Here is a 14,913-nt window from a genome sequence, read left to right on the forward strand (position 1 = left end):
GTCCGAAAATTGAAATTAGAAAATTGGAACCTAGTTGTAAACCTTCCTTTTCGAATGAGAGTTCCCTTTCCCATTCTATCTTACCTTCCTCTTTAGTTTTTAGAAACTTGTGAGAACTCTCACAATGGGCTTCTTAAACAAGAATTAAAAAATTTGTGGGTGTGGCGTAGAAATTAGGAATCATCACAAGACAAGTAGATCAATCAAAACATAAGACCTGATAGCTCAATCAAAGAAATACTCATTGCAATGAACCTAATCACAATGCACATTCAATAGAGGTATGAAAACAAAGCATTCAAAAGAAAACATTAAGCAAACCAGATCCAAGATTGAATACTCCTTCCATGCGGCTCCATTGTTGTTCTTTCCTCTTCAATAATTTTGTGGATCTCACCTACAAGTGCTCTCACAATTGAAAGCAAAAAGCTCAAGAGTACTAGAACTAAAATTTGATAGTTTGACAGCAATTCGGATTTCAAGAAGTAATTGAAGGGGTTGATTGAAGAAAAATTATCCAATTTATAGAGAAATTGGAGAAGTGACAAGATTGGCATGATGCAATTCAAATGGAAATTGCAAATCAATATGTTAATTATGACAAATTATGCAAATTATGCACTTTCCATGCACAATTTTGATTGATTGATTATGACACATTTCATGTCAAAATTGATTGATTAATCAATTATGACAATTTCATGACAAATTAAAATGCCACTCCCATAGAATTAGGAGATGAAATAGGAGGGAAAAAAAGAATTAGAAATTTGAAAATTAGGAAATTGAAATTGATGACAAATTAGGAAATTGGAATTAGAAATTGATGAAAAATAGGATTTAGGAATTAGTGAATTAATTAATAATTTTTCATTTATTAATTAATTCACTCACAAAGAGGAATAATTAGCCAATTAAATGAAGATTTAATTGTAATGAGGAAACTTAGGATTAATAAATAATTTAGTAATCCTAGAGAAAGAAATGGAAAATTAGGTTAAATGACTAAATCATAAAACCCTAGAAGACGAACTAGAAATGCGAAAATGACAATTAGGTCTTGATTGAAGATAATTAATGTCATGACTTGATTTTGATAAATGACCAATGCGACAAATGATTTGATTGAGAAATACGCCAATTGACATGATTTGATCCAAATTGACACAATTGAGACAGATAATGATTGATAGTGAAATGATGACAAATCGGTTGCAAAATGACAAGATTGAACATGACAACGATCGATGACAAATCGATCGTTAAAATGACAAGGTTGAAGGATTGATGATGATAAGATTGATGATAAGATTGATAAGAGGACAAAACCCTAATTAGGATTGACGATGTCCAAAATGATGAGATTGATGATAAGATTGATAAGATTGACAGGAGGACAAAACCCTAATTAGGATTGACGATGTCCAAAATGATGACAAATGAATACACACATTGATGCGACAGGATAAAATTGATCAAAATCATGACTGGATAATGTTGTCGAGAAGACCAAATTTGAGGACGAGATGATTGAATAATGTAGAAGAATGACTCGATGTTCGCAAATGATAAAGACCAAGTGCGTGACATAGGAGAAATGTTAATGCGACGCAAAAACCTAAAATGAGGCAATGCGCAAATGTTAAAGTATGACCTCGCAAGCGTTGACCATTTTTAGGTGTCTACAGTGGGTAATAACCCACTCTCCATTTTTGGAGACAAGAATTTTTGAAAAGAATAGACTAGATTTTGAATAGAGAATTTTGGCTAAGGGTAGAAGGAGAAGAACCGTGGAATTGGGCTGCTCATCCTCAACAAAACTAACCTACCTTTGGGCAGATTAAGGTTGGTTGCATTCTTCTTAAAATGGCTTTCTTATTGCATGTGTTTGAAAGTAATGTTGGTGTAAAAGATTTGCTTCCTTGCATGTTCTTTTGGAAATTTCATTTGGTATTTTGTGTTATGTATTGTATGTGTTTTTGGGAGTCATCAAGACCTCTTACTCTTGGGAGAGAGGAGGATCTTGTGGGTGGTAGAAGTGATAGCCCTCGAGTGAGAGACTCTCGTTATGAGAGCGATCACAAGGGATTTTGTGTGACCCTTGCTGCATGGCTTATTTGTGCAATGGGGGTCATAAGGAGCGAAATAAGGCATGAATGCCTTGGGGGGGCATAAAGAATAAGGGGTTGCTATTCTTGATGTATTTGGTTTTCCATGAGGTGGCTACATGTTTTTCCATACTTGCAGTTCTCCTCAGGGTATTTGGTCCACTACCACCCTTAAAAAAGGTCATCACCAAGGTGTGGTGCAGTGTAGCCGGGTTGGGAGTGTGTTTGAAATCGTGTGTATTCTATCTTGTGTGCTTGCATGTTTGTTTCCCATCTAGGGCTTGGTTTTCCAAGCTCAGGGGTGGCTACCAGTTAGCCTAGGCTGGGAGGTGAGCACTCTATGGTCATAGATTTGATTCATTTGCAGGAAATTAGGAGAAATACCAGATGCATGCAGTTATGGCGGAAGATGTTGATTTTAAAGAAAAAAAAAGAGAGTTACAAATGTATTTATTACTTGTATTTTTTTTTAAAAGTCCTCTCTGGTTTGAAATGAGAGGCTATTTGTAAAAATAGAAATAAAGACTTGAGGATATGTTAATTATTATGCAGAACATATCATGTTATTTTGCAGAAAGCTAAATGGTTTATTTTAAGTTCTTGTTCTAGAATTAAGGTTAAATCTTGTAGAGTATTTAATATTTCTTGAAAGGAAATGAGTTCAATTTATTCTCTTATTTACTGGAAAAGAACTAGAATTGATTTTGCATGCATGCAAGGGTTGAAATATAAAAGCACTTAGGATCATAAATGGAAATGTAAAAAAATATATATATTTTAATTAAATCTGTGATCTTTCTTTATCTGTGATTTCATTTTAAATGCAGAAAATTAAATCTAAAATTATCATAATCATTTCTATAGTTTTAAGTTAAGGAGTTATTTATTTAATATAGATGATGTTTTAGGATTAGTTATTTCTGTTATTTATTTCATTATAGAAAATACATCTCTGTCATTTAAGTAGTTGCTGTAGATTTTTGCAAGTTTGTCAATTTAATAAATGCAAGAAATAAAGATCTTACCTATTATAGTTTTATTTAAATAAAATCTGTAATTATTAGGTTACTGGAAAATTTGTTAAACTTAATCCTTGATAAAGTTGAAGTTAGGTATTTTTGTTAAACATTGGCATTATTCATTTATAGAAAATAGTATTTACAGTAAACATATTTATTACTTTACTTTTGTTGTAATCGAAATCAGGATCTTTCATAAATTCTATTTTATAAGAAAAAATATATATACTATAGTTATATATAATCATATACATGCAGATTACATGTATATACTTATATATACATACATATAAAAATATATCATAAGATTACCTGCGAAATAAATGTATATATAAATATAAATATATATATACAAATATATATATATATATGAATATATACATATAAAAATGTGTATATATATATATATGTATAAACATTTACATAAATTTATTTATACCTATTTGCACATAAAATCGAATATATATATATATTAAATTTATAAATAAAAAAAAAAGAAAATAAAAAAAAGAAGCAAAGGGATGGGCGAGGCCTCGGCCGCGCAGGGTATGCAATCCCTGTGCGGGTCGCGACCCTCACAGAGGCCGCAACCTCTATGCAGGTCGCGTCCCTCATAGGGGCCTGCGGCTCCCTGTGTGGGTCGCGCTTGCACCAGTGGCCGCAGCCACTGTGCGGGCCGCGACTCACACAGCGGCCAAGGCCACTATGTGGGCCGCGACCCCCACAGTGGGTCGTCGCACTGGTGGGGCCCCTCCGCTCAACTGCCATGGCCGTCGCTTTAACCCTCCATACAGACCTGCAAGTTAACAATGAGCATTAAAAGAAATATGAAACCCTAGCTCGGTTAGAGCTAGGGTAAATAATAAAGAAGTAAAAAAAAAAAGAGGTATAGAAAGGTTATTTTATAATGTAATTTAAATTTTAGGGTTTGCATGGAGTTTTCTTTAAGACGTGGAATTTAATATAATATATAATTATTTATATATATATATATATATATATATATATATATATATACTTATATATATGTATATATATACTTATATATATGTATATATATACTTATATATATATTCCAATACTTAATGAGTTGAAAGTATAAGAGAATAAGACAATTTAGGATTAAATATTTTAATAATGTGGTAATAAATTATATTTGTTTTTTTATAAACATATGGGGTTACGTTTAAGTTATGAAATTGTTTTGTTTGAAATTCAAAAGAACTTTAAATTAAGTTGGGAAAGGTTAACTTGGCTATTGGGAAATATTTACGCTTTATAGGAAAATAATTATTACCAATTTAATTGAACCTTAGTTGATTTAGTTCAATCTTATTTTAATTAATGTTCAATAAATTTTAGACTTTTATGATCTAAGAGTTAGGACTAAATTAATTTAGTTTCCTAGGGAAAAATGCAAGTATTGGTTATTGGAGATTAATTCTATCTTCATCTACTAATTTAATGAGTTTGATTTAATTAATCTATTGACTAGGTTTCTTGAGAAAATAAATTAAATCGTTTAGTATTCCGCAAATAAATTTTAAATTAATTTTGTTACTTGATTTAATATCAGAGTTAGCTCGAATATAGTTTTGACAAAACATATTAGTGCATGTCGTGTTAGCGAACTTTTTGTTATATAGTTATTATTTATAAAAAAAATTATCTCGTTCTTGCCCTAAATTTTGGGCATGACAGATTTTATGATCCGGTTTGTAGTTCTTTGTTTATCGGTTTCTGTCGGTATTCTCTTCAGTATATTCCAGTGTGATCAAATTTTGTGCTGAGATTTTAGATTATTGTTTTGGATGATCTTGTGTATCTTCATTTCAAATGGTTCATGATTTGGTGTTCTGCAAGTTATCTTTCTTTGTGACAGTTGTTGATTGGTTGTGTTCTTGAGCTTTGAGACATTTACAAATGAAGATTTGAAATGAGATATTGGTACAACTGTTCCAGATGATTCTAACGTGCTTGATGGTGTTTCCTAGTCGTGTCCTATTTGTTTTGGTAGTCCACATTAATCGTTGAGTGAGTTTTTGGTGATTTCTTTGAACTGGTGATAATTTGTGTGTTATGCAGTATGTCTAGTGGTGTAACGTATTGTTGTTGATTTTGGCGGGTTTTCCAGTGGATGTAATTATTTGGGAATTTGAATTAGGTCCATGCTATGTAATGTAAATCATAATATTTGTTAGGTGGTAGATCTTTGTATCGTGTAATTTAATTTTTATAATTATGAGTTGAGGGTTGAGGGTTTAGTCTACCTTGTTATCAAGGTTGATGATTTGTATGTATAGGTGAGATACTTATGTAATTTAGGTGTTGGTATTGTGTCTCCATTATCAGAGAGAGGTAGATGTGTGAACAAGGATATATCATTCAACGAAGTGTTGTGATGTGTTTGGTGTTGCAGGGCAGACAACTGTGCTTAACCAGAAATGTCATCAGGCATTTGTAGATGCTATTATTGTAGTTCATTCATTCTAGATTGTAGTCCAAATCATTGTGTAAGTCAGTGAGACTTCCCTGATGGTTGTAGACTTTTGGGCATATGTCTTTTGAGTAGTGAGCTCTAGGCAGTGTGCCTAAATGCATGTTCATTCCCCATTGTAACATTTTCACATACTATTGCAGAGTATCATCTTATTGTGGGTAGGTTCCCACCGTGGTTTTTCCCTTAACTGGGTTTCCACATCAAAATCTTGGTATTGTGTGTTGTGTTGTTAATTTTCTTATCTGTTATTGTTGTGGTTTATCAGTTTAATTTTTGGAAGTTTAGTTTGTTGTGTATCTGGTGAAGACTGATTCACCCCCCCCCCTTCTCAGTCTTCCTTCTTGATTGCTGCTAACAATTGGTATCAGAGCTATATCCTTCGGTAGAAGCTTAATTGCTTGAGGAGATTTGGGATGACAGTTCAAGGTATTCTTTTCAAGAGGATAGTCTGAGGTTTGATGGAAGTAACTACACTATATGAAAGAAACGGATGGAGGTGCATTTGAAATGTCTTGGAGATGATTATTGGAAGATTACTAAGAATGCCTATGTTGTTCCTCAGAATGGACCATCCATTCCTGATGAGGTTAAGGAAGCTGAATATTAGAGCGAAGGAATCATTACTGAGTGCCCTAACTGATTCTGAAATGACAAATGTTATGGAACTTCAGACCACACATGATATTTGGGTGAAGCTTGAGATCTTGTATGAAGGTGATAGTCAAGTGAAAGTTGCTAAGTTGCAGAGTTTGAAAGGAAAGTATGAGACATTAAAGATGGGAGATGATGAAAATATATTCATACGTGGCTAAGGTTAATGAGCTTGTCCTTGGTATCAGATTTGTCGGTAGAAAGATTGAAGAAGATGAGATTGTCCCTAAGGTGCTAAGATATTTTTCCCTTGCTTATAAACATAAGATTGTCGCTACTGATGAGATCTGGAGTGTAACTACTGTGACAAGGGATGTATTCGTTGGAAAGCTTGTTGCATTTGAGCTTAGCAAATTTGGTGAATCACGTGGAAAGTTTGAGACAACATTCAAAGCATCAGCATTTGTGTTCAATAAGTAGAAATATGATCCTAATGAGTGCAGGATATCCAGATATGAAAGATAAAGGAGAGAGATAGCTAAGAAAGAAAGAGAGCTTGATGAGCTTGAAGCATTTATTACCCAAAGATTGCCTAAAGGTGTCGGTAAGTATGATAGAAATTTTCCCTTTAAATTTTTTTCTTGTAATAAGATAGGACATTTTGCTTCTAGATGTTTGGAGAGAATGGCTAAGTATGGCAGACATGATAAGTTTGATAAATTTGATAGCAATGATAGATATGCGAAGCTTGAGAAGTATGAAAAGCCTTATAAGTATAACCATAAGTTTAGGAACTATAATAATTGTTATTATGTTGCAGATGAAGGTGTTACAGATGAAGAATCGGAAGAAGATGAAGTTGTGTTCATTGCCATTAAAGAAGATAGTCCTATACCTATTGATTCCACTAGTTGCTCTATTGAGTAGAAAGCTTTGGTTGCTAAGGTAGAAGAAAAGGGTGAATGGGTGATTGATAGTGGTTGTTCACATCACATGATTGGTGACAAAATCAAATTTGTAAGAATGGAAAGATATGATGGTGGAATAGTTAGATTTGGTGATGACAAAGCCTGTGTAATCTGTGAAAGAGGTTCTATTTCTTTTGATGGTAAGAATAACATTGATGATGTCTTGTATGTTAAAGGTTTGAAGCATAATCTTTTGAGTGTTGGACAGATGGTTGATAAGGGTTACGATCTACAATTCAAAAATGGAAAATGCAAGATCTTGAATGCATCTGGTACAGAAATTGCATCTGGAACTAAGATTGAAGGTAACAGTTTTCATTTAAATGCTAGTGAGAAAAGTTGTTTGATTGCTAAGATAGATGAGAGTTGGTTGTGACATAGAAGGATGTGTCATGTAAACTTTGATTTATTGATCAAGATCAGTTCTACACAAGCTGTTAGGGATCTGCCTAAGATTGTTAAACATGTTAATCCAGTATGTAAGGAATGTCAGTTGGGTAAGCAAACAAGGATTTCTTTCAAGAGTAAATGGTACACATCAAATGGATTGTTAGATCTTGTGCATACTGACCTGTGTGGACCTACAAATGTTAGAAGTGTGCAGGTTGATAAATACTTTATGTTACTAATTGATGATTATTCCAGAATGATGTGGGTTGTCTTTTTGAAGGAAAAATCAAAAGCATTTGATAAATTCAAGATATTCAAAGCTTAAGTTGAAACTGAGTCCGGATGGAAGTTGAAGTGTCTGAGATATGACAGAGGTGGAGAATTCTATTCCAGTGAGCTCAAATCTTTTTGTGAAATGCATGGAATCAAAAGACAGTTATCTGCTCCTAGGACCCCACAACAAAATGGGATTGTTGAAAGGAAGAACCGTATTGTTTTAGATGTTGCAAGAACCATGTTGATTGAAGGAAATGTTACGAGGGTTTATTGGAGAGAAGTTATTAGCATTGCAGTCTATACATTCAATAGAGTTCATCTCAAAGGTGATACTGGTAAGACTCCTTATGAGATTTGGTTTGTTCATGTTCCTACTGTAAAATATTTCAAACTCTTTGGTAGCAAATGTTATATCAAGAGAGATGAGGATATTGGAAATTTTTATGCTAGAAGTGATGAAGGTATCTTCTTGGGATATTCTACAAATAGAAAAGCCTACTGGTGTTATAACAAGAGACTGAGAAAGATAGTTGAGAGTGTAAGTGTGAAGGTTGATGAAAACCTTGGGAAGGAGATCGGAGCTTATGATGAAGGTCAACATGTTGTTTTAGCTCCTATTCAGCCTGAAGAGCCTAAGCGTAATGATCTAGCAGAGACGGAGACTATTGTTGTTGTCGGTGAGTATGTTCATGAGCCTGAGTCTGAAAATTAGAACAATCAAAAGACTCTGAGGTATATAAGATTGAATCATTCTAAAAATCAAATTATTAGTGATAAGAATAAAGATGTGATGACTAGAAGACAGTTCGCTGCAGAAGAGATATGTTTTATTTCTAAAGTTAAACCTAAAGATGATGTTGAAGCTTGTAAAGATGATAACTGGATTAGAGCCATGGAAGAAGAGTTAGATCAAATTGAAAATAAAATACTTGGGAACTTTTTCCTAGACCTAAGGATAATAATGTTATTGGTACTAAATGGGTTTTTAGGAACAAATTGAATGAAGCAAGTGAAGTAGTAAGAAATAAAGCCAGACAAGTCTGCAAAGGATATTCACAGCAAGAAGGGATTGATTATGAAGAAACTTTTGCTCTAGTTGCAAGAATTGAAGCTATTAGATTGTTGCTTGCTTATGTTTCTTATAAAGATTTCAAGGTATATCAAATGGATGTCAAATCTGCATTTTTAAATGGTGATCTAGAAGAAGAAGTCTACATTGAACAGCTTAATGGATTTTCACTGTCAGATGATGGAGACATGATATGCAAGTTTAAGAAAGTGCTTTATGGTTTAAAACAAGCACCTAAAGCCTGGTATGCTAGATTAGATAAATACTTGCTAAAATTGGGATTTGTCAAAGGTGTTGTTGATAGTAACATGTACTTTAAAATTGAAAATAACATTTTGATTGTTGAAGTCTTTGTTGATGACATATTTTTTGGTGGTGATGATGATATGAGCATGAAATTTGTCGGTGGTATGCAAAAAGAATTGAGATGTCTATCATTAGTGAGATGAAATTTTTCTTAGGTTTGCAGATTGCACGGACAAGAAAAGGTATCTTTATATCTCAAACCAAGTATGTGAAGAATATTTTAAAGAAGTTTGGATTAGATGATTTCAAACCGGTTGGAACTCCTATAGTGACTACTTGTAAATTATCTAAAAATGATGAATCTCCTAAAGTTAATCAGAGTTTGTACAGGTCTATGGTTGGTGGACTATTATATCTTACTCAAACTAGACGTAACATTATGCATGTTGTGTGCATGGCAGCTAGATATCAAGCTGATCTGAAAGAGAGTCATGTTACTGTTGTTAAAAGAATATTCAGATATCTTAAGGGAACTGAAGATTATGGTTTATGATATCCAAAGACTGATGATTTCATGTTATGTGCTTACACTGATGCAAATTGGGCAGGTGATGTTGATGACCGGAAGAGTGCTACTGGTGGAGCAATATTTTTAGGTAAGAAGTTGGTTTCGTGGACCAGCAAGAAATAGGATTTAGTATCTTTATCTACTGTTGAAGTTGAGTACATTGTTGTTGCCAGTAATTGCACTTAGATAGTTTGGATGAAGCAAATGTTAAAAGATATGAGTTATTTATGATGAGCCTATTGTTATATACTGTGATAATTCTAGTGCTATAAACATGTCCAAAAATCTAGTGCAACATTCAAAGATCAAACATATATCAATCAAATACAATTACTTGAGAGAGCAAGTCGGTGAACAATAGATGAAGCTAGAATATATATCTACAAAGGAACAAATTGTTGATATTTTTACTAAACCTTTTCCTACAGATACATTTGTCTATCTAAGAGACAAGTTAGGGGTATTCACCCCTTCAGATGAGAACTAGATGCATTGAGTTGCATCGATCCGGTGGAATTCATGGCCTTAATCTTTTATCTGAATTGATGTGTTTGTGTTGCTCCTCTGCTAGAGTAGTCGGTTGATTTGGTTGTGTATCCCTGGGGGAGAGAGAATTGTGTTTGATTTTTTATTTTGGTGATCTTTGACATTTTTGTCAAAGGGGGAGAGAGATTGTGTGAAAAACTACTTTATCTACCTTGATCTTAGGGGGAGTTTGTTGCTAATATCTTCTTTCTTTGCATTGACTATTTTTCACATTCATATATTGCCATCAATGCCAAAGAGGGAGATTCTTGGATTTGGTTGTTCATTGTTGTTGCTAGGATATGTTGTTGTCATTGATGTCAACATATTCTTGTGAGTTTGGGGAGATTTTTTGATCTGGTTTGCAGTTCTTTGTTCCTCCAGTATATTTCAGTGTGATCAAATCTTGTGCTGAGATTTTGGATTATTGTTTGGGATGATCTTGTGTATCTTTATTTTAGATGATTCATGATTTGGTGCTCCTCAAGTTATCTTTCTTCATGATAGTTGTTGATTGGTTGTGTTCTTGAGCTTTGAGACATTGACAAATGAATATTTGAAAAGAGATATTGGTGCAACTGTTCCGGACTATTCTAATGTGCTTGATGGTGTTTCCTAGTCATGTCCTATTTGTTTTGGCGATCCGCAGTGATTGTTGAGCGACTTTTTGGTGATTGCTTTGAACCAGTGATAATTTGTGTGTTATGTAGTATTTCTAGTGGCGTAACGTATTGTGGCTGATTTTGGTGGGATTTCCAGTGGATGCAATTGTTTGGGAGTTTGAATTAGGTCCATGCTATGTAATGTAAATCATAATATTGGTCTGGTGGTTGATCTCTGTATCATGTAATGTAGTTTTTGTAATTATGAGTTGAGGGTTGAGGGTTTAGCCGACCTTGTTATCAAGGTTGATGATTTGTATATATAGGTGAGATACTTGTGTAATTTAGGTGTCGGTATTGTATCTGCATTATCAGAGAGATGTAAATGTGCAAACAAGGATATATCATTTAGTGAAGTGTTGTGATGAGTTTGGTGTTGCGGGGCAGACAACTGTGCTTAACTAAAATTATCACTAGGCATTTGTAGATGTTATTATTGCAATTCATTCCTTCTGGATTGTAGTCCGAATTATTTTGTAAGTCAGTGAAACTTCCCTGAGGGTTGTAGCCTTCCGGGCATATATCTTTTGAGCGGTGAGCTTTGGGCAGTGTTCTTGAATGCATGTGCATTCCCCATTGTAACATTTTCACATACTACTGTAGAGTATCATCTTATTGTGGGTAGGTTCCCACTATGGTTTTTCCCTTAACTGGGTTTTCCAAATCAAAATCTTGGTGTTGTGTGTTGTGTTGTTAATTTTATTATCTGTTATTGTTGTGGTTTATCAATTTATGTTTTGGAAGTTTAGTTTGTTATGTATCCGATGAAGACTGATTCACACACACACCCCCCCCCCCCGCCTCTCAGTCTTCCTTATTGATTTCTGCTAAGAAAGCCACACAATCTGTCGCAACAAATGATAAGTCCTGCACCAATGAATATCCAAACACAAATACTAATCCAAAGGTATCCAATGCAAAGGTAGTTGTTTACATAATGAAATAACACCCACAACAAGTGCTAACACATCAACTATACATGCCTCCAAGGGATACAAACCAAGGGAATAACATCTCATCAACATATGCAACCTGTAACATGCAACCATAAGCCCCAAGTGCAATACCTGTCACGTATGTATACCAAGGAACTTCCACTACATAGGTAATGTTAATGTCAAAAATGAACCCACTAACAACATATCAAAGAAGTGTAACCATGTAGTATCAAGAACATCTACATCAATATAAACATCATGCAAACCAATAACCAACAAGTACCACTCTCACACCATGTCTTCGACATTCTCCCATGTTCTCCACACCAACAAAATAAAGAGATAAAGGAACCATTATGTCATCTCCCACATGACAACACATGAACACAGAACCAATGAACACATAGCCCCAAATAACCTCCAACCAATGTAATGTGAATATGAACATCCAGGAAGATAACTGAAACAAAGAGAGAAACACTGCAATCAAAACCTATAGCATGTCCTTCTCCACACACCTCTAAATGCTAATGATGCCAAGTATGATATCCTCCATAAAACCCTACATGAAAATCATAACAACACCCAAACATCATTCTGTCCCTTGGACTAAACAAACATATATAACATGTAATCAACATGGATGTAAGCCTCTCATAACCAAGAAGATCAAACTAATATCCATTCCCAAGCCGAGGGAATACACCCAATAAACCATATCCCAAACTAATATCAATGACTGCCACCATCATAATAATAACTCAAATGCACAAGGAGATAACCAATGCCATACATCTCTCAAACTAAATCCTCCAGAACTAACCATCTATCCATAGCTCAAGATCCATATCTATGAAAGATAAGCATAAACATAATGCACCTGAAAGGAAATAATGGGCAATACCTCTCAAGTAGTAAACCATCGAGTACACCAAGAGTGGGGAATGAGAATGCTCCTCCAAGACATCCAAGTATCATGACTCATCTAAGAACAATCTCCTCTCAAGTCCATACCAGGTGAATGCTCCTCGAGCTTTCTGCAGAAACCATCAACCATCTCAACACATGTCTCTAATCATAAGAGAATACCAACATCACCTACATCTCTATGTATCCATGAGCACCTGTAACCTATCAATCCATGCCAAAATACAAATGCAACACCAAAATATCATGAAGTATCAAGCAAATGAGCATACACTTGATACAAAGAGAACCAACCAAGATCAATGTCAAAGCTCCAATAGCTGAATCGGGAACATAAACATGACAACATGATCTAACCATCCCCTCCAAGAAGATAACATGCTCCAAGTGAATATAACATGGTCTCAAGAGAAATGTATCATTCCAAACTCTAAACACGTATCAAGAGTAAACCATCACATAATAACATACTCTAAACCAAATTTCACATGTGACCATCTCCAATCAACATGAAGATAACCATCTCCTGCTAGTGTACCCGCAAATGTGAAAGACCCTTCTGCAGCAATAGGATCTAAGGAATCCTCGAACATCTACACACAAAGAAGATCATCCACCAACCAACATGGTGAATACACATCACTACCAACAACTCCCACTGAACCGTGATACCGAGTCACACATGGCATCATGATAACCATCTCCTACATGAAGCACATCCAAATCTACACACATCAATTGAAATGTCAATAATAACAAGTAAACCATGAACTCCATATCAATAAGATACAATCACCACCAATAAACCACCAATCAGGAATCAATCCTACACCGCCAACTCATCACTGTCAAAAGCTCCCACTGAAAGTGTAATTAAATAAATAACCAAACTATCATGACATCATGATCAAATACATGCTACAAGTCCCATACCAACTACCCAAGTACTATAACATCATCCATCCTCTCATCTCAAAACAACCATACCAATTCACAAATGACCACAGACAAGGTCAACTAACAAGTATGCACCACAATGAATCAAACTTGGTGGATATAGACAGTCCACATCCGAGTCATCCCACTGCAAGTGAATGGGTAGCTAATCCATAACTTGCATAACTTGTAGGTCCAATCATTGAACATGCAAACTCATCATCACATTAGTAAACTGCAAACTAGGATATCAAAGAGAATAATCCATGTAGACAACCATGACTCAAACACCAAATCACCATCTAATTTGATTTGCCAAACATGTCCACAATCAAGTACCATAGTCAAGGAACTAAATAAGCATCAAGAAGATAATCAACAACCTCCTAACATCAAACCAAATCACCACCCAAAAACCACAAACATGAGTATGTTGTGCCAATACAAAATATGTACCTACATACCCATGACACCATAATCATTACCTGCATCCAACTATCACCAACATAAAACTCCAAGTCTCAAACCAAGTCCAATCATGTCCTCAAACGAAGAACAAACTGTGCACTTGTAGCAATCAAAGTACAACTGTGAAAAACACTTGTAAACCTCTCCATACTCATCAAACTGATACAATAACAACACCAAACTCAAGTACACTAAATACCCTCTCTAACACCTATTCAAAATCGAAAAACTGATTCTGTATGCGAAAGATATGACCAAAACTTCATCAAGGAGAATATCAAGCTTATAGGCTCCTAAAACATGTCAAAACAACAAAATCACTAAACCAAACCTATACCAAATGGTAGTGCTCAGAATCACCTCTCCAACGAGTATAAGAAGACAAAAAATAGACTCCCCAAGTGAAAGTTATGCCAATTGGAAGAAAATATCCAATTTCGCTATAAATGAAACATATAAGCTCAAAAATTTTACCACCTGAACTATATGGGTTTCCAAAAAAAATTTTAAAAATAAATCCCCATGGGACCCGCTGGTCGAGCCCCATTTCATACATCCTTCCAACAAATTTCCATGTGGCAATTTTAATATTATAATACCAAATGCAATTTAAAAATATTAAATTTAAAACAAATTACATTTTAAAATTTTGAAAAAGGCGGATTTGTTTTTTTTTTTAATTGTTTTAATGACAATGGTGGTGGGCGAGGCCACCACCGGGG

This window comes from Cryptomeria japonica, chromosome 8, assembly GCF_030272615.1.
Source record: "Cryptomeria japonica chromosome 8, Sugi_1.0, whole genome shotgun sequence".
Taxonomy (NCBI): Eukaryota; Viridiplantae; Streptophyta; class Pinopsida; order Cupressales; family Cupressaceae; genus Cryptomeria; species Cryptomeria japonica.